Raw genomic sequence first — 18,840 nt, 5'->3', positions numbered from 1 at the left:
TATGAAAATTTTTTTTGTTGAGTTTTTCAATGGGATTGCATGGAATATATAGATCAAATTTCTGTGAATCAACAATTTAATTATACCGAGTCTTCTAATCTATGAACATGGTATGTATCTCTATTTATTTAATAATATTTATTTCTTTCATCAATGTTTTGTATTTTTAGGAGACAGATCCTGCATTTATTTTATTTTTACCTATTTTATTATTTTTCTGCAATTATAAGTGGTATTTGTTTGTATTTCAAATTTTAATTGTTCATTGCTCTTATATAGGAATATGGTTAAATTCCAAATATGGAATCCTTGCATCTTGCCAACTTGCTAATCTTATTAGTTCTAGAGCTTTTTTGGGTAGATTTGGGGGGCTCTTTTTACATAGACAAATATATTATCTGTGAATAGAGACAGTTGTTTTTTTTTTTTTTCAGATCTGTATGTTTTGTTCTTTCTTTCTTTTTCTGTGTTCTTGTCTGATTGCACTAACTAGGTTCCAGTACAATGCTGAACAGGAGTGGTAAGAACATACATTCTTCCATGGCAGATGAGAACATCCAGTCTCTTATCATAGAATATAATGTTAGATGTAGGTTGTTGAAGATATCCTTTGTGAAGTGAAAAAAATTCTTTTTTATTCTTAGTTTGCTGAGAGGTTTACTTAATTATTATTATGAATGGGTGTTTAATTTTAATAAAAGCTTTTTTTGCATCTATTAATATGATTATATGTTTTCTCTTAAATAGTCCATTAATACGGTGAATTGTATTGATTGTTTTTTCAGTGCTAAATGTGACTTCATAGGGTTGGTGAGAATCCAACTAAGCTGTGATGTATTAACCCTTTTACATATTACAAATGTAAACTGGTAACATTTTAGTGGATTTTTGCATCTATAGTTATGAGAGATTATGTAATTTTTGTGTGTGTGATGTCTTTGTCTGGTTTGGGGATGATTTGGAAGTGTTCCCTCTCATTCTACTTTCTGAATGAAGTATGGAGAATTGGTATTATTTTCTTCCTTAAGCGTTTAGTGTAATCCAGCCGTAAAACCATCTTTTTTTTTAAAAAAATTTTTGGCATGTTTTTAACCGTAAACTTAATTTTCTTAAAAAATAGGACTATTCAGGTTATCTATGTTTTGTTGAATGAGTTTTGGTAGTTTGTGTCTGTCAAGGGATTGGTATATTTTATCTAAGTTGTTCAATCTGTGGGCAGAGAATTGTTCATGATACTCACTTTTCAATTCCTTTTAGCATCCTCCATCTTTGCTGAGGTGGGTCTGTGTGTTGGGGCACGCCTTTAGTGCTTCCGCAGGTGGTTTACAACTCTGTGTTAGTCTTTGCAACTTGCTTGTACAGAGCATCAAAGCCAGAAGTGAGAGATTAGGGCCTTCTCAGGTTTTCCCTATGCACATGAATGGCAATGTGCATGCACACGGCCTTCTGGATTCCCAGAATCATGTCGTAGCTTTTCAAAGCCCCCGTTTGTTTTTCTTTTACCTTTTGTCAACCTTAAATAATGAGATTTAGAACATATGATTAAGCACAGAGTTTATTCAAGCACAGAGCTTGAGGATAGCCATACGAGAAACACAGGCTCTGAATGAATGGGCTCAGCATTCCCCAAGTGGAGGAGTTAAGGTTTCACTTATCTAGGTAGAAATAAAGAAGTTTCAGCAGAATCACAGCATTTTCCATACAAGACCAGGTGCATGTGTCGCAGTGGTTTGGTTGGTTACAGATTGCTACATTCCAGGGAAGATTATTACTTTTTGACCCCAGGTAGTTCTGCCTCTGGTGTGTTTGGTCTTAATTACTTATGGAAAAAAAAAAAGGCAGAAGTTGGCAGCTGCATGTCACATGTCTCAGGCTGCATAGCCACATTCCTTCATGGCTCAAGATAATTTAAAGTTCCAAGAGATTTAAGCTTAAATTAAGTTTAAGTTATTTAATTTTACAGTTCTTTGCTACCCCAAATTATTTTCCTTGCCATTTTCAACTTCTAGAGGTTTCCTTCATACCTTGACTTGTGACCCCTAACTTCCTCAAAGTCAGCAACGTAACATCTTTATATGTTTTTTTCTCTCGCTCCTGTAGTTTGAAGTTTGTGTATGTTAAATTTTTTACACTTATATTTATTATGGTATTCGTAATTCACTCACAAGTTTTCTGTAGCACAACAGATTAGTGCTATTTACTTATAGTAAAAAATACTCACAAAATTCCCTAGCACCCAAATTTTTTCTCTTGAGGTGACGTGATAAAAGACGGATGTCATCCTACATGTAAGGGATTCTTGCTGTAGGTGAGTAATCCCCTAAAACGTGAATCTGAATGTTTAAATATAAGATAAACATGACTGCTCACCCTTCCTCTTCTGAGAGCCTTTTTGGAAACATAATGGAAAAGATCTTAGCTTCTTACTCTAACCCTTTAAAATGTAAAATATTTCCATCAGGAGAAAGACAAGATTCATGTCCCCTGCTCTATAATTCAGGAATATCACTATGTTTCTGGAGTTTTCTCCTCCTCGCACCATTAAAATGTAAATATTCCAGGAAGCTAAAATTATCTGTTCAGTCATAAATTAACTTCTAAAGCTTGTCTGTCTTTTAGCCCAGATTCGAAGTTTCAATAAATTTGTTTAGTAAGCTCTAATGGTCCAAAAATATTTCACAATTGTCACATGAGACATTTCCGTTATTCTTGGACCACGAACCACTGGTGTTCCCAATTACATTGGGTGCTGGAGATACAGAGTGGAATCTTCTAAATCCTGCCATCTGTTGCATGCCATAGTTGGTTTGGTTCTCTATGACTGAGTCATGCCCCAGTCCATTTGCATATGGAGCCTGAAACAGATAAAAAGGAAGTTGGTTTCCATTACCCTGATGTGTGTGCTTCATATATAAAATAAAGGTGCTAACAAGTAGTAAGAGTAATAATGGTTAAAAACAGTTTAGTAAAACTGAATGCCTATATGTAGGAGACTGATTAAATAAACTATGGCAATATGCATACTCAGAATATTATGCAGCTATTTAAATAAATGGAGTTAAATATTAATATATTTTACTAGAAATAAATCTATGATATTTCAAATGAGAAAAAGTTAAAAATAATATGTAGCATGTAGGGCTTCCAGCTCATCTTGAAGATATAGGAAAGCTAAAAATGTCCCACACTTAGGAGAAAAAAGTGGGATGAAATCTAAATTAAGAATTTTCCTTGAACTTTTTCAGAGAAATGAAGGACACATAACTGATGTGAAATCTGAGGAAAAACAGATACTTGCAGAGAGAAACAAGTGTCACCTAAACCATTAAGTTAATGATAGTATACAGCCAGTCCTTGCATCTGCTTCCACACTGCCTCTGAAATGGCCCTTTAAAAAATTATGTTAAGGCGCGGTGGCTCAAGCCTGTAATCCCAGCACTTTGGGAGTCCGAGGCAGGCGGATCAGGATGTCGGGAGATCGGGACCATCCTGGCTAACATGGTGAAACCCCATCTCTACTAAAAATACAAAAAAAAAAAAAAAAAAAAAAAAAATTAGCCGGGCGTGGTGGCAGCTGCCTGTAGTCCCAGCTACTTGGGAGGCTGGGGCAGGAGAATGGCATGAACCTGGGAGGCGGAGCTTGCAGTGAACCGAGATCACGCCACTGCACTCCAGCCTGGGCGACAGAGCCAAACTCCGTCAAAAAAAAAAAAAAAAAAAAAGGCTATTTATTTAAATAGTTTTGATTAAACAGACATCAGAACTGACCCTTTACAATTCTTAAAGATGACAAGAAATAGAAGGAAATAGCTATTTAAAGAAACTCCTTACTGGAGTATAAAAACTGAAACCCTGTCTCTACTAAAATTACAAAAACAAAATGAGTCCGGCGAGGTGGCGGGCTCCTGTGGTCCCAGCTACTCGGGAGGCTGAGGCAGGAGAATGGCGTGAACCCGGGAGGCGGAGCTTGCAGTGAGCCGAGATCCGGTCACTGCACTCCAGCCTGGGGGACAAAGCGAGACTCCGTCTCAAACAAACAAACAGACAAACATACAAACAAAAAACTGTTCTTCTCTTGACTTTATATGATTTTTCGTAGGACCTCTCAGAGTCAGATACCCTGACAGTATAAGCAGTGAAGTAGAAAATAAAAGATGAATAAACATAATATATGTTATAAATATATATGAGCGACTCACCAAGAAATTGAGATAATTTTTTGCTATTTCCCTAAAAAGAAGCATTACTGCTTATTTTGGTCACTTATTATTTTCTTTTATAAATTGTCTAAAAAGCTCAGTGTAGAGGCTCTATATTAAGCTTCAGTAAATGGGCACTTATAACTGGATCCAGTCCACAAAACTGCTCCAGTAATTTTCTCTCTCCTATATAATTGTCATTTTTGTCTTCATTGTCTTGGTGGAAGTGTTTATTTGTGCAATAAAAGAGACTATCCTATGAATGAAAGAAATTGGCAGAGCTTTTGATATTAACTACCTGTATCAGTTCATAGTTTCCCCTGCCAACATTTCTAAAAGTCTCTTATATGTGTTTTTGATAATATCTTAATATACTACATTGGTAATTTTTTTACATGTTAGTTATATCAAAATTTAATAGCAAATTTTATATTCTATAGATATATGTATGTCTGTATATATGTTTATTAGATTTTAAACTTTATAGACTAAATAGATTCAGACCTCATATTCTCAGAACAGGCTTGAAAAATTCTTTGGTTCCATTCAAACTTTGTGGATCACATTTTATTTATGGCAACCCACATGTGGGACCATGATGAACGGCTTCTTAGTTTGCACCTTACACAAAAAAACCTCACTGACAGAATGAGTACAGGCTGAAATTCAGTTTACTCTGTATTTACCATGCTTCATGTTTTTAAGTTGTGTCAGGTGAGAGAGGAAAAGTTACTTTATTCTTCACAGAAAGCCATCAATTCACTAATTTAAGACCTCTCATGTCTAAGCCCTCAAGTCTGAGTCCTTCCAGGAAGTTAACCCTTTTCTAATTTGTACAATGGCTTGATATAATTGGTGACCTCTTCTGTATTCTTAAACAGAGATTTCCCATAATGGTTTACAAGTGTGGTGGAATATCAAACCCCATCAGCTCTTGGAATGGAAAATAAGCTCTCAGACAAATCTAAGACCTACCAATAATAAAGACAAAAACAAAACAACAACAACAACAACAACAACAAAAACACATCCCTATTATAGTGAACAGACTTGGACTTTAAAGCAACTGAATTATATACTAAACAAATAGAGAATTTGTACCAATATTTTCAAAATCAAAATAAAATATAATGAAAATTCTAGAAGTAAAGAGAATTAGTACTAAATAAAATTTATCTAGAAAAAATAAGATATTACATGTGCTTAGAAGCAGATTGCATGTAGCTGAAGAGAGGATCAATGAACTGGAAGATGATTCTGTAGGAAATACTTAGAGTAAAGCACAGACAAAAAAGAATAAAGAATAATGAAAAGGGAATAAGAAATGTATTTTGTGTGTGTGTGTGTGTGTGTGTGTGTGTTTGTTATACTGAAATATCTAATTCATTTTTTATTGTAGTCACAAAAGTCTAAGAAACAATGAGATAGAAGCAGTATCTGAAAAGATACTGACTGAAAATGTTTAAAACTAGTGAGAGATATCAAATTGCATACTTCAAAAGCACTATAAACTCTAAGCATAAATATCAGAAACAAACTAATACAGCTTTCAAAAAGAATATAAAAGAAAAAATATATAGGCATATAAGAATAGAAATACAGAAAGCCAATGACAAATACTTAGAGAGTAGACAAAGCCAAGGATGGATAAAAACCAAAAGGCACATTATTATCAAAGAAGCAATAGTAAGACTGGCAATTAACTTCTTTTAAAACATGGGAAGCCAGGAAACAAAGAGCTGAAAGAAAATAAAAATAACTGGTGAACTGGTATTCTATACCCAGCTAAATGGTCCTTAAAAAAATAAAAGTAAAATGAGGACATTTTCATGTAAGAGAAAACAGAATGTATTGTTAGCAAACCCACAGAAAAAGTGATACTAAAGTAATTGTTTAGGCAGAAGGAAAATGAACCTAGGTGTAAACAGAAATGCAAGAAAGAATAAAGAGAAAAACAAAGGGTAAATACTTTCATAAATCTATATGAATATTTACTGTACACAATAATAGCAATAAGAAAATCATGTGGAGTTTAGATATACATAAATTTAAAATTCATGAAAATAGCACAAGGAGCAGTATAGTTGAATTTAAGGAATTTAAGCCTCTTGCTTTGTCTGGGAAGTGATAAGAATATCAGTTTATGTTGAATTGTAATAAATTCAAATAGCATATTTAACCCCTACAGCTGGATATATGCAAAAATAACAGAAACATAATCTATTAAAAAGAAAATAGTTGTATAATACACACCATATCACATATGCAAAAATGGAAAATTATTAACTATAATAACAACTAGAAGTATTTTGAACAGAAAAAGTAAAAATAAGTAAAAAACAAAAGAAATAAAATGCATTGTTGAATTCTTCATAGCCTACCTTCAATAATATTTGTAAAATGATAATAATTTAATTATCTAATATTGATGCAATCAAAAATAATATTTGGCATAAAATCTAAATATTTCACAATAGAAAGTCATTGGATCATACTAAAATGGAATCATTAAAAATACAGTATAGAAAAAGAAATAACAATTATAATACAAGTAAAAATTATGGAAGTCTAAATCATAAGGCATGACTAAAACTGTTGAAAATTATGGCCTCTGGAAACTGGAGACTGAAACAGAAAGGACAAGGTCCTGGTGAATTTTCATTGTAAGGCTTGTGGAAATATTTGACTTTGGTGAAATGAAAAAATCAAATTCAAAAGAAAAAGAAATATAATGAATTTCTTCAAGAATGTGTACGAAAAAGAACACAGACATTTAAGAAGCTCAGATGATTAAAAACGCCAAAGATTAGTAATATTTCCTTTCAGTTAAGTATAACAAATGAAATAGCTCCCTAGTTAGAAATTGTTGTGATAATTTCAACAGATAACAAAGAGAAAGAGCAACTCTTTGATTTGAACTTTAGTTCTCTCTTTTAAGATTAACAGACTTTTCTTCAAAGTAGAAATGTTAGAATAATTTTCATTTGTATCCTATGAGGAGGAAAGAGACATATTAACTCCTTTCCAGAATCACTAACAAAGCCTTTGAAAGAGAAGTCCTTGAACCTGTAGGAAAATAAATTACCAGATTCCGAAAGAGAGGAAGAAAATGTAATGTAGAAATTTTAGAATGTTTGATAAATTTCCTTAAAATTTAAAATTAAACTTTGTGAAGATTTTGAAAGTATATTACTGGTGAGTTAGCACACATTCATATTCCAGATAGGACAAAGGACAATCCACTTTCTTCTGATGAGGGTACGCCTTTTTACTCGAGAGGCCAAAACTTCTGCAAGGACTTTTGCCTGCATTTTGTTTGTCATGTTGGATTATGTAGTCATTTATTCAACAATAAATTATTTACTTTCCATCAAATGAGGCATAGGTGCAAGATACTAATGGTAAAGAGTAAAACATAAACCCTCCCAGTAATAATATGACAATCTAGAGATGGAGGCCAAAGGCTAAATAAATAATTACAATAAAATATATTACATCTTATGATATTGATGTATGAAATTTAATGGAAGAACCTAGCTGGGTCCTAAACAATGTGAGAAATGGTCCCCAGGGGAATAGAAATCTAAACGACTTGAAGGATAAATAGGAACAATCATGTGTTAGGCACAAAAAAAGGATATACTGAGTCACCGAAGTGAGGTGAGTGCAGCACATTTCATTGAAAACAGCACTTGATGACCAAAGGCTCTGGGATGAGGCACTGGCTTGTATCCTGGGCAACCAGCTATTTGCTTAGATACAAAAACAGGGAAGACATACTGAGAGGGGACTATCATGAGTCTAGTCTGAGCATGTGAAGTTTGAGGGCTGTGATTTATACAGATCTATGTATTCAAGTTGAGAAATTAGTAGATAGCTGGATATCAGCTCTGGAAGCCATGAGTAGTTACGGCATGAAAGCAGAGTTTGGGAAGCCATCAAGGTCTAGATAGGCATTAAAGCTACAGGAGTAAATGAAAATTTCAGTAGGGGTGGTTGTGGAATCAGGACAGATCATGGCTTAAGATGGATTCTTGATGAACACTAACTTTAAGGCAGAGATTCTCAAGGGAATCCCCTGACTTAGAAGCAATTCGATGCTTGTTAAATCTATAAAACCATTGTCTCTTATGGTGAGGCCCATGCAATTTATATTCATATTAAAGCTTTGGAACTAGTGATCTGAGGGCTTACTAAAGGAAAAAAACTCAGGAGAAGGTTTTAAAGGGAAGAATTAGGGAAATTTAAGGAAAAACAAGAGGATAACATCGTTTCAAAAAGAGGCAGTGATCAATAATGACAAATGTGATTGAAAGTTTGAGTAAGAAAGGTAGGAATTGCTATTGTGTCAGACCCAGATATTTTGTTGGTATCTCTCTGGTAAATGCAGTTTCAGTGGTGTCAGGGAATCAGGAGACAGACTGCCCTGAGTGAAGGGTGGGGATGGAGCAGGAGGGAGGGAGGTAGTTGGAGGAGAATGAGTGAGTAGCCTTGTAGACACTTTAAAGAAGCCTGGTCATGCAAAGGTAAACCAGAGATATAAAAGTGGCAGCAAAGGGGGGAGCCTTTTTACAAGATGGGAGAGACTTGGATGATCACAGGAAGAGATTGAGAGAAAGGAGTTAGTGATAGGGGCCTAGGCTTCATGAGGGTTGGGATCCAGGGCTGATGTGGAGAAAATGGTGTCTGAGAATACCCAACAGCCCACCTGTGGTGACAACAGAAAAGGAGGAAGGTGAGTTGGATTTGGAAATCTCTCTGGCATTTGAAAATTTGATGGCAAGATTTTTCATATCTCTCTTCCATCAGATTGTTTGACAATTATTTTGGAGTTTCTCTTTTTTCTCCTTTGGTTGAGTGTCCTCTTTTGTATGTGCAGTATTTATGTTAGCTTTCATTATCCAAGATTTCAGTCAGACAACTTTTTAAGATGAACTGAGTGGTAAAAAAAAAAATAAATAAATAAAGTACTTTGAAATAAATTATGTAGCATAAAATTATCTGGTTCTGTTTTTTGTTTGTTTCTTGCTTTTGTGGAAGTCAACTGTAGATCAGAATATTCTTAGCATTAGCAATATGTGTTTTTTACTAATTCTCAAAATATTTCTGATACTGTAATCTACTTTGTTTTAAAAGAAACTCTGTATCCGTTCTCAATCTCCAGCAGAGAACAGAAACTCAATGTAATTTTTTTTTTTTTTTTGAGATGGAGTCTCGCTCTGTTGCCTAGGCTGGAGTGCAGTGGCACAATCTCGGCTCACTGCAAAGTCCACCTCCCGGGTTCACGTCATTCTTCTGCCTCAGCCTCCCAAGTAGCTGGGACTACAGGTACCCGCCACCATTCCCAGCTAATTTTATTTTATTTTGTATTTTTAGTAGAGACGGGGTTTCACTGTGTTAGCCAGGATAGTCTCGTTGACCTTGTGATCTGCTGCCTCGGCCTCCCAAAGTGCTGATATTACAGGCATAAGCCATCACACTCGGCCACTCAATGTACATTTTTAATGAGTGAAGGAACAAATCAACCTCACCCCTTCCAATTCTTCCTCTAAATGGATCCTGCCTCTTATGTTTACACCTAGGTTTCTAACTGGGGTGACTGGGAGTCACTTGAATAATTAACCTTTGTAGAGCCCCTGCTATTTGCCAGGCGTTATGCTAAGTCCTGAAAGTTTAGGTTAATTTAAAATTATCTTCATCTCACTCCTGCCTCTCACCACTTGCATCCTCGGATTCTAACTCAAGCTAATTGTACTCATAAATGCCCCTGGGTTCTTGCCTTTCCGCCACTAACCACTCTGATACTGCTTGAGTCTGTTGCCTCATGCTCTCTCACCGGACACCTGGCCAGCCTCCTGTCCGAGCCCAGGCTGCTTCCTTTTGTCACTCCTCCTACCTGTTACATTCCTCTTAAAGTTATCCTCCAAAAATATCCAATACATTCATGTCACTGATCTGATTCTAAAATGTTCATTATTCTTAATTAGTTTTTGGATAAAAATCCTAAATTCGAATTCTGAATCCTAATTCCAGATTCGTTTTTAGGATAAACACTTTCTAGCTGAACCACCCTTATTCTGGCCTTCGGTGGTCTGTCATTTCTCAGCTCCCTCCCAGGACACATCCCCTCCTGCCACCCTCACATTCTTGTAGCTCTCTAAGTCATTTCAAGTCCCATGTCTTTGCCTCTTTTTGGAATACGCTTCCTCCTCATAAATTTCTGCCCATCCTTTTATTTTTATTTATTTGTTTTTTTTTTTGAGACGGAGTTTCGATCTTGTTTCTGAGGCTGGAGTGCAGTGGTGTGGTCTCTGCTCATTGCAACCTCTGCCTCCTGGGTTCATGCAATTCTCCTACCTCAGCCTCCTGAGTAGCTGGGATTACAGGTGTGCACCACCATGCCTGACTAATTTTTGTATTTTTAGTAGAGAGGGGGTTTCACTATGTTGGCCAGGCTGGTCTCAAACTCCTGACCTCAGGTGATCTGCCCACATCGGCCTCCCAAAGTGCTGGGATTACAGGAGTGAGCCACTAACCCTGGCCTCTGCCCATCCTTAAATTCCAGATCAAATATCACCTCTTCAGTGGAGCTTGCCTCTTTTCCAGGTGCAATTACTTCCTATTTCTGCAGTGACAGTCACCATGGTGTGCACTTTTATTTGCCTGAACAATGAATTCACTGGTTCCTCCAAGCTGGGGACATCCCCACCCATTACGTTTCCTGTGTCTAGAAGAGTGTTTCTCACCTTCGATGTTACATTAATTTTCTAGGGCTTCCTTAACAAAATACCACAGTTGGGATGGGTCAAATACCATTTATTTTCCCACAGTTCTGTAGGGTAGAATTCTGAGATTAACGTGTTGGCAGAGTTGGCTCATTCCAAGTGAAGGGTACGAGGGAAGGATCTGTTTCAAGCCTCTCACCTTGGCTTGTAGATGACCATCTTCTCCTGTGTCTTCTCACATCATCTTCTGTCTATGCACATCTGTCTGTGCCCAAGTTTCCCTGTTTTATAAGAACACCAGCCATATAAGATTAGCGGTCCATCTCACTCAATATTTAAGGAAAAACAAGAGGATTTTTAAAATCTGATCTTAATTAATTACATCTGCAAGCACCCTATTTTCAAATAAGTTCACATTCTGAGGTACTAGGGGTTAAGACTTCAACACAGGTGTGAGGGCATATCATTCCATCCCTAACAAATATGCTCAATCTGTGTTGACTTACTGAATGACTGCCTGATGAAGGATTAATGAATAAAGAGCTATCACTCTTTCCTTTGAAATATACCTCATACATAGTTTCCTTTCTTTCTCAATCCCACATGCTATTTTCTTCACTGTTTTACTAAAATGGCTTTTATTGATCTCTGCCATGTTGCCGTATTTGCCAATCTATTCTTCATAGAACTGTTAGACTATTCTGTCGTAAATACTCTCTACATCAACTCGTTTATCTGCTTAAGGTTCTACCATGGCTTACTTTCTCTTGCTTTTGTCTGTAATTACCCTCCTGAGTTTCAAGAAAAATTGTAATCTGAATCTATCATGTTCATTATACTGCAGGCAGTTGATACGTTTGACTTATATGAATAACTATCAATAACCTGTATAAATAAACTGAGATGATCAGGTCTTGAGAGAAACAAGGATGTAAAAATTGACCAATTATTTAGGTAAACATAATCTTGAAGTAGACCTGGGGAGTTTCTGGGGACCAGGAGGCAGAATAACCTATCAATCAGAAAAATTTGATAATGAAGAAATAGACAAATGCCAACAGAGTGACAGGAGGTCTAGAACAAGTAGCAATAGGTCTCAAAAGGCGAGTGAAACTCAGAAACAGGCAGTCCAAAGACAGGTGAAATTCTGAACTCCAAGTAGGTAGCCACCACAGGAAAGTGTATCCGTGGATTTAGAAGCAGGAGCCATCAACTGCACCTGAGAAAACAAACAAACCAGAGATCAGTGCCAGAGGATTAAGCACAAGGGAGCCAGGTGAGAGTGATGAGTAAGTCAACCCAGTCCATTTAAGCTGGGCATAATATGAACAAAGAAGTAACATAGGAATGTTAGTGAGAAGCTGTGTTTATATACTCAATTTTCCCTCTCAACTAGAAAAGAAAAAAAATAAATAACAATATTGTGTTTGTGACGAATTTTAAAGAAATCCACAGAGGTTTTCTAGTCTGAAAAATGTACCGCACAGGGTGACACATTTCTGATACGAGAGTGAATATTTCCTAAAATATCTGTAAATTTTTGTGAAAAGCAATCACGGTCCTGCGGGAAATGTAGCATAGCAGACGGGAAGAGTGGACACAGATTTTGAGGGTAACTTCCCAGCTCCTTGTATGAGCTATTAGTCCTTTTTAGGCCTTAGGGTCTCTTCTACAAAAAAAAGGGGAAAACAATTCCTGAGCTGAACTGTTAGCTTATGGGGTTGTCTTAAGAACCAAATGAAATAACATATGTGAGAATTGCTATATTGACTAGAAGGTGCATTTCAAAAGCATGCCGCCATGTCACCTTCACAGATAACAGCTTAGAAGTGGATAATAGTGAAATACTAGTAGTATGAGAACTATTATTTGAAATCTTTGCTGCTTAAAGGAAAATTCGACCACAAAGAGGTGTATGCTTTTCTACTATTCTTCCTTGGCTTTATAAAGGTTTGGCCCTCGTCCAAGGGGTGCAGCAGCTTTAGAGGAATGACCGAGATGAACAAAGGGCGAGAGGTATTACAGGAAGAGGAGGCATGCTGTGAATGCTGTGAGGACTCTTCTCCTCCCTCTGGTCTACCCCGTCCCCCAGCTCCCTCGGGTGCATCTCTTCCAGTGCGAGCTCCGCTCCTCTGCCAGTTCAACAGTGACAATATGAGATATTGCATCTGAAGAAGCACAGCCAAATATTTGATTTGGACGATTACACTGAAGATGCCTCATCACAACTGTGGGTGCCCAGATTACCAACTCCTTGCTCTTGGCTTCGGTACATTTTGCAGTGAGTACAAACTGCATAGAAGAGCTCGTTACAACACTGATGGAAGCGATCCCAAATGGCTGATGTGGAGTGTCTTGTTTGGGGAAGAGTTCACTGATGAGGAATAAGCTGAGGAGGCAAGATGCTGTTGTTTTTCCTGTCAAGGCAAATGGTACTAAGAACATGGCAAGCATTTTTTTTTTTCCTTTCTAACTTGGATTCAGAAATTCTTGGCGATGATAAAGCAATCGCTTTTCAGGGGAGATCACAGAGGAATAGTCACAATGACTCTTACCCTTCTCTCCTTGACATGCGATTGTCTCCATTTCAGAGAGCATCAGGGATGAAAATTACAGACCTGGGAGGGGTCTAGGTTTGGCTGTCTCTAGCACCCTGCTGTTTTCGTGTTTCTCTGTGATTGAAACATAAATAAAACCATTGTGCATAATTAGCACCAAATAATACCTTCTTTATGTTTTCATTCCACAAGGCATAATATCACTTAAACTTTACGTGGAAGCCCTTAGAGTTCCCAAAAGAAGAAAGCAGCTCAGAACTTCAGATTTTCCTACATCTGCTTGAAATGAAAGGTACACTGTGTTTTCATTTTAGAAGCATAAAAATAAATTTCTCTTTCAAAAGTGTCCAATCTTTCTGTCATTAGAGCTTCAGTGACAATAGTAATGCCTGTAAAGTACAGAAATTTTGTTGAAATGCAAGATTGGTGATGCTTTGGTCACTATACACATACATGTAGAGACCACATACACACTACATTAATTATAAGAACAAAAATAGAGGTGCCTGCATCAATGCACAATTATGATGAGGTCCACATTTTATATGTACTGTTGTTTATGTTTGTAGGTATTCACATACATATGCATTTGCATATATACAGAAGTATATGCATATGCAAACTTGTCTGTATATGTAAATTGAAGTCTTTAACATTGTCTAGAAATGAGAATTGAAGTGGTCAAGTGTGTGTGTGCGTGAATAAAATTAATAGATTTCCCTCTCAACTTTCATAGCATGCCCTGAAAACAATCAAGTCGTATGAGAGGATTCTGGATAATATGCTTCTGCTTTTCAGTTAGTTCGTTAGCCCCATGCTAATCATGCTGAGGTCATAGGTTCAGTCCCCAGGTGGGCCATTTACATTTGCTCTGCTCCAAAGCACCAGACTGCACTTCCTACCCCACATCAGATATGATGAATGCACTGCACAGGGTTTGGAGGTTAGCATGCGAGCTCTGGGATTAGACTCGATGGATTCAAAGCCCAGCTGTCCATCTCTCAGGTGTGTGACTTCACACAAGTTACTCAACCACCATAAGCCTCCATCTCCCTATCTGTAAAATTTGAATAAAAATTATATTTATCTATTTAAATGTTGTAGAAACGAAACAAGATACCATGGGGCAGAGCTTAGCGCAGTGTCTCAGGGTGCAATAAACAAGGATGACTGGAGGACAGGCTCTGGGGACGAGGGTGGAACCTGGGGAGAGGTGGTGGAGGTAGTGATGACCACAGTTGGTCACAGCAGTACTAAGATTTTATGTTGAGAGGATCCTGTAAATTCGATCTAGTAATCATGATTCCGTGGCAAATTTGAAACCCAGGATTATGAGTTTAAAGAAGTGGGTCCCTATAAATCCCAAATAAATGAAACAATGTCTAGCTTATTTCCCACCTTTTGTGAAAAAGTGAAAACACCAACATATTTAGTATCAATTTCAAAAAATATATAGTGAGCTTGTTACAGAAAAATGCATGCACAATACGAAGGTCATTAACTGTATCTTTCATGCATTTCTATTTGAACTGTACTTCTCTACTGAGTCTTTTCCACCAAAATTTCTTCCCTAATTTCACCAACTCCCATAGACGGCAAGCTCTAGAACTTCTGGTAGGAGATGAAGTCAGATTTAATTATTTTATCCAAAGTCCTAATTCATTTTAACTATGTTAAGACAATAAATAAGAAATCATGGTGAGCCCAAATATTTTCCAGACCTAAGTATATAATTTGCCTATGTGACCAGTTACTTGATATCATTAAAACAGGGTCCAGATTCTTGTTTAGTTGGAGATGTGCTGTGAGCCCAAACTCTCTTATTTTTTTTTTCTGCGTTTATTTGTGTTGATGAGTGCTGCAATTTCTTCTCACAGTTTTAGTTTGTGTTGCTTCTTTAGATTAATTTTGCCATATGGTTCTGATTTCTTCCCCAGAGAAATCAAGGTCACATATAAACAAAACCTCAGCTTGTTAAAAAGTAGGGAAAAATTAAACCAATCATTTCCCATCATTTTCCACCTTTATATTTGTTTCTCCTACTCAGATAATCATTTAAACAAAATCAACCTCTGATATTATAATTGTACATTTTATTAGCTGTAACATCATCTAAGTCTTAAAAAATTATCTTACAGAAGCAACAGTGTCTCAGAGACATACTTTCTAGCACTTACTAGAATCTCTTCACAGGATACTTTCTAGAACATTGTTGTCTGGAAAAGGCCCAGTGCAATTAAAAATATGTTCAGATTACCGATTCTTCATACATTTTACAACTATGTCTATTGGTGCCTGCACAAATGCATCCTTCTTTCTTTCCTTCACCATAATTTTCTCTAAACTTTTGTTTATTCATTTTGTTTTCCATTGTAATACTAAAATAAAACAAAAATGAAATAAAAAACAGAATCTCTGATTATTGTATCTTTAATAAAACCAAATAATAAAATTTTTCATTACCTTCTCACCTAATACTGAAACATCAAACTTTTCAAATCAGATTATAGACAAAATTTATGAAAGGATAGAACTTGTTTTCAACCCAAAGTATTATTTTCTGTACTGCTAAGAAATGTAATTAACATCTAACAGGGGTCATAGAAATAATGGTAGAAATAAGAAAAGTTCCTGAATGTGGATTCATCTGCATTTTTTAATAGCAAAGAAATAAATACAACTACTATGAGATGGTGTTTACTGAGACACTGGTTAGACCCTCGAAAGTTTTCCTGACAGTTTAATGAGGTCCCATGAAAATAGCATCTGGTGTATTAGATTTACAATGACCACACAGGAGAGTAAGAGCAATACATCTTGGGGTAGACAGGGCCAGATTTCTCCCCTCCATTTTCCCCCTGCCCCCAACTCTGCTAAAGCTTAGCTAGGAAGACCTGTAGGTATCTGCCATCACCAATAACTGTTTTCTGAATGCACTGTGGACACAATCAAAGCAGAGCCCTGAGCCTATGGAGAGTCAATAAAGGACGCGAGAGAAGGTGAGTGCATCCCAAAGTCCAGTGCAGTGCCTCCCCACTGCCTGCTTTGGTTGGGAACCATGATGACAGTGCGCATCTCCCCAGGCAGGCTGTATATGATCCTCCAGATATGGTATGTTTGGAGCAGGAGGATGTACCAAAAGACTATTTTAATAGAGAACAACATGACACTAATTTGGGGACTGAAACAAGAAGGAATCCAGTACGAATCAATACTTTTTCTACTGGTACATTTCAGTCATGAGCCAAGGTTGTAAAACAGTGTTACTATTTATAGCAACTATGAAGTGGATTCTTTTATGGCTTCAAACTTCAATGTTTAACTCACAAATGTTGTTCACAGCAAAAAAGGAATGAATACATGAATAGTATTTAATGGTAAATAATAGTTCAAGGGAGAGCAAAAAGCTACAGGAAAAGTGGTAAAGCTTCTCTTAAGACTAAATGACTATTGGAAAGTGGATTCTAAGTACTCACAGAGACATGGTATTGCCGAAGTCAAGAGCAGCTGAGAAGACATTTTCTGCGTCGTCAGTGGCTGAAGTGGCTTTGGATGGCCTTCCCTGCTATACAGCACCTACCATATTGTGATGATCAACAAATATTAATGGAAGATGAAAAATGCATGAAGAAATAGACAGAAGCCTAGTGCCAGAGGAGAGGAATTGAGAACTCAACAATGCTTTCACTTCCATTTTAAGCTGGATAAATATAAAGAGTTGGAGTAGTGTAAGGAAATCCTCAAAACTGAAACGATGGGATGGAAGAGAACAGGAAACTGAGAACAGCTTTTAATTATTCTAAACCTACTTACCACCACTTTATATTTTGAAAAATGCTTCATAATGCTGTATTCCTTCCAATAATGCTGTGAACAGGAGGAAAAGTGAATGTAAATCAAAGGGCAACAGACGATCAAAATTACGGAGGACTGAGTTCAACCATGGGAAAAAAATATAAGAAAGGAGAAAAAGAGAATAAAAAATAAAATACCTACTCTACTTAAGCACAATAAATAAAATTTAACATGCAAACACCAGAAAAGAAAAGAAAATACAGACTAAAAACAGAAATTTGCTCTAAGTTCTCGTTTTGTTTTCTAAATTGGCACCGAAGGGCATAGTTAAAAAGACTTTTGGTAGGGGGAAGAAAAAGTGTTTACTGTCACTTTAAGCAAGATACAGACTTCCCAAGGGATGACTCTTCCTGCAACCAGGTCCTCGCGTCATTTGCTGGAGTTCTGAAATTCGGGGTGTTCTGGAGCCAATGTACTGATGTGAAAGTGCACAGGGGAAAAGAAGGCTACCAACCAGCAAGACAGCAGTTGCTTGATTTACAGATAATCTTTATGTTAACAAACCATGGCTGAAAGTTACACAAATTAGAACTATGGCTAATTCCTTTCTTGAGAAACTCATTTGTTTTGTGTGTATTCATTTGCTTGTTTTTATAATGTTTTTAATATATAGTCATGAGATCTTTGCTATAGAGGGAAATAAAGGAAAGGGTAAGAGAAAGCAATCAGAAAGTGTTTAAAGAATGTAAAATTACATCAACGGATGTCTTTACTTTGGTAGAGCATTTATTGGGATAATAATCATAATATAATAAAAAGCTATTATTTACTGTTTTAACTCCTAATGTTTCATCAGAACTAGTATGCCCAACCACAACTGCCACTCAACTCTTTACACATACCAAGATGTATTTAACAAAGAACAATTTGATCCTTTAATTAATCAATTAAATAAATGATGATGGTGATAATGACAATGATAATGCTTATTTCTTTTTAAATGATGCATGTGATGATCATTTTAATGCCTAAAAATAAAATGGCTAGGTCAAAGACTACAGAGTTGTTACCAAAGGGAGAAAGCAAAAAGATGTCAGCAATAAAATTTCTTTCTTGCCAGTTAGAATAAAGTTTCTTTCATGCCACTTAGAATGGTGATCATTATAAAGTCAAGAAATAGGTCAGTGGGTCACACCTGTAATCCCAGCACTTTGGGAGGTGAAGGCGAGTGGATCATGAGGTCAGGAGATCGAGACCATCCAGGCCAACATGGTGAAACCTTGTCTCTACTAAAATACAAAAAAATTAAATTAAATTAAATTAAGCTGGGTATGGTGGCACACACCTGTGTATTTCCTTCATTAAAAACTGCCTTGGTTTCTTCATACTAAAGAAACTTACGTAAAGAAAAGAGAACCCTTGTATGTTGTTGGTGGGAAGGTAATTTAATATAGTCACCAGGAAAAACTCTCTGAAGGTTTCTCATCTTAAACATAATTATTTTATAATTTGCATTTGATCATTTCATTATCTCAACTTCTTGGGTGGGGGGTACATTCTGTA

General features: G+C 36.4%; 1 long non-coding RNA gene across 1 annotated transcript; it reads right to left on the bottom strand.

Moving 5' to 3' along the window:
• Window positions 1-488: 488 nt before the first annotated feature.
• On the bottom strand, window positions 489-18,566 carry LOC114671880 (uncharacterized). The gene is made up of 5 exons (XR_003722023.2): window positions 18,473-18,566; window positions 17,296-17,349; window positions 16,959-17,058; window positions 11,124-13,596; window positions 489-2,855 (listed from the first exon to the last, which is right to left on the bottom strand). It is a non-coding gene; the product is annotated as an uncharacterized LOC114671880 (long non-coding RNA).
• Window positions 18,567-18,840: the final 274 nt, after the last annotated feature.

The sequence above is a fragment of the Macaca mulatta genome, chromosome 13 (genome assembly GCF_049350105.2).
Source record: "Macaca mulatta isolate MMU2019108-1 chromosome 13, T2T-MMU8v2.0, whole genome shotgun sequence".
Taxonomy (NCBI): domain Eukaryota; kingdom Metazoa; phylum Chordata; class Mammalia; order Primates; family Cercopithecidae; genus Macaca; species Macaca mulatta.
This window is presented reverse-complemented; position numbering and strand designations above follow the sequence as displayed.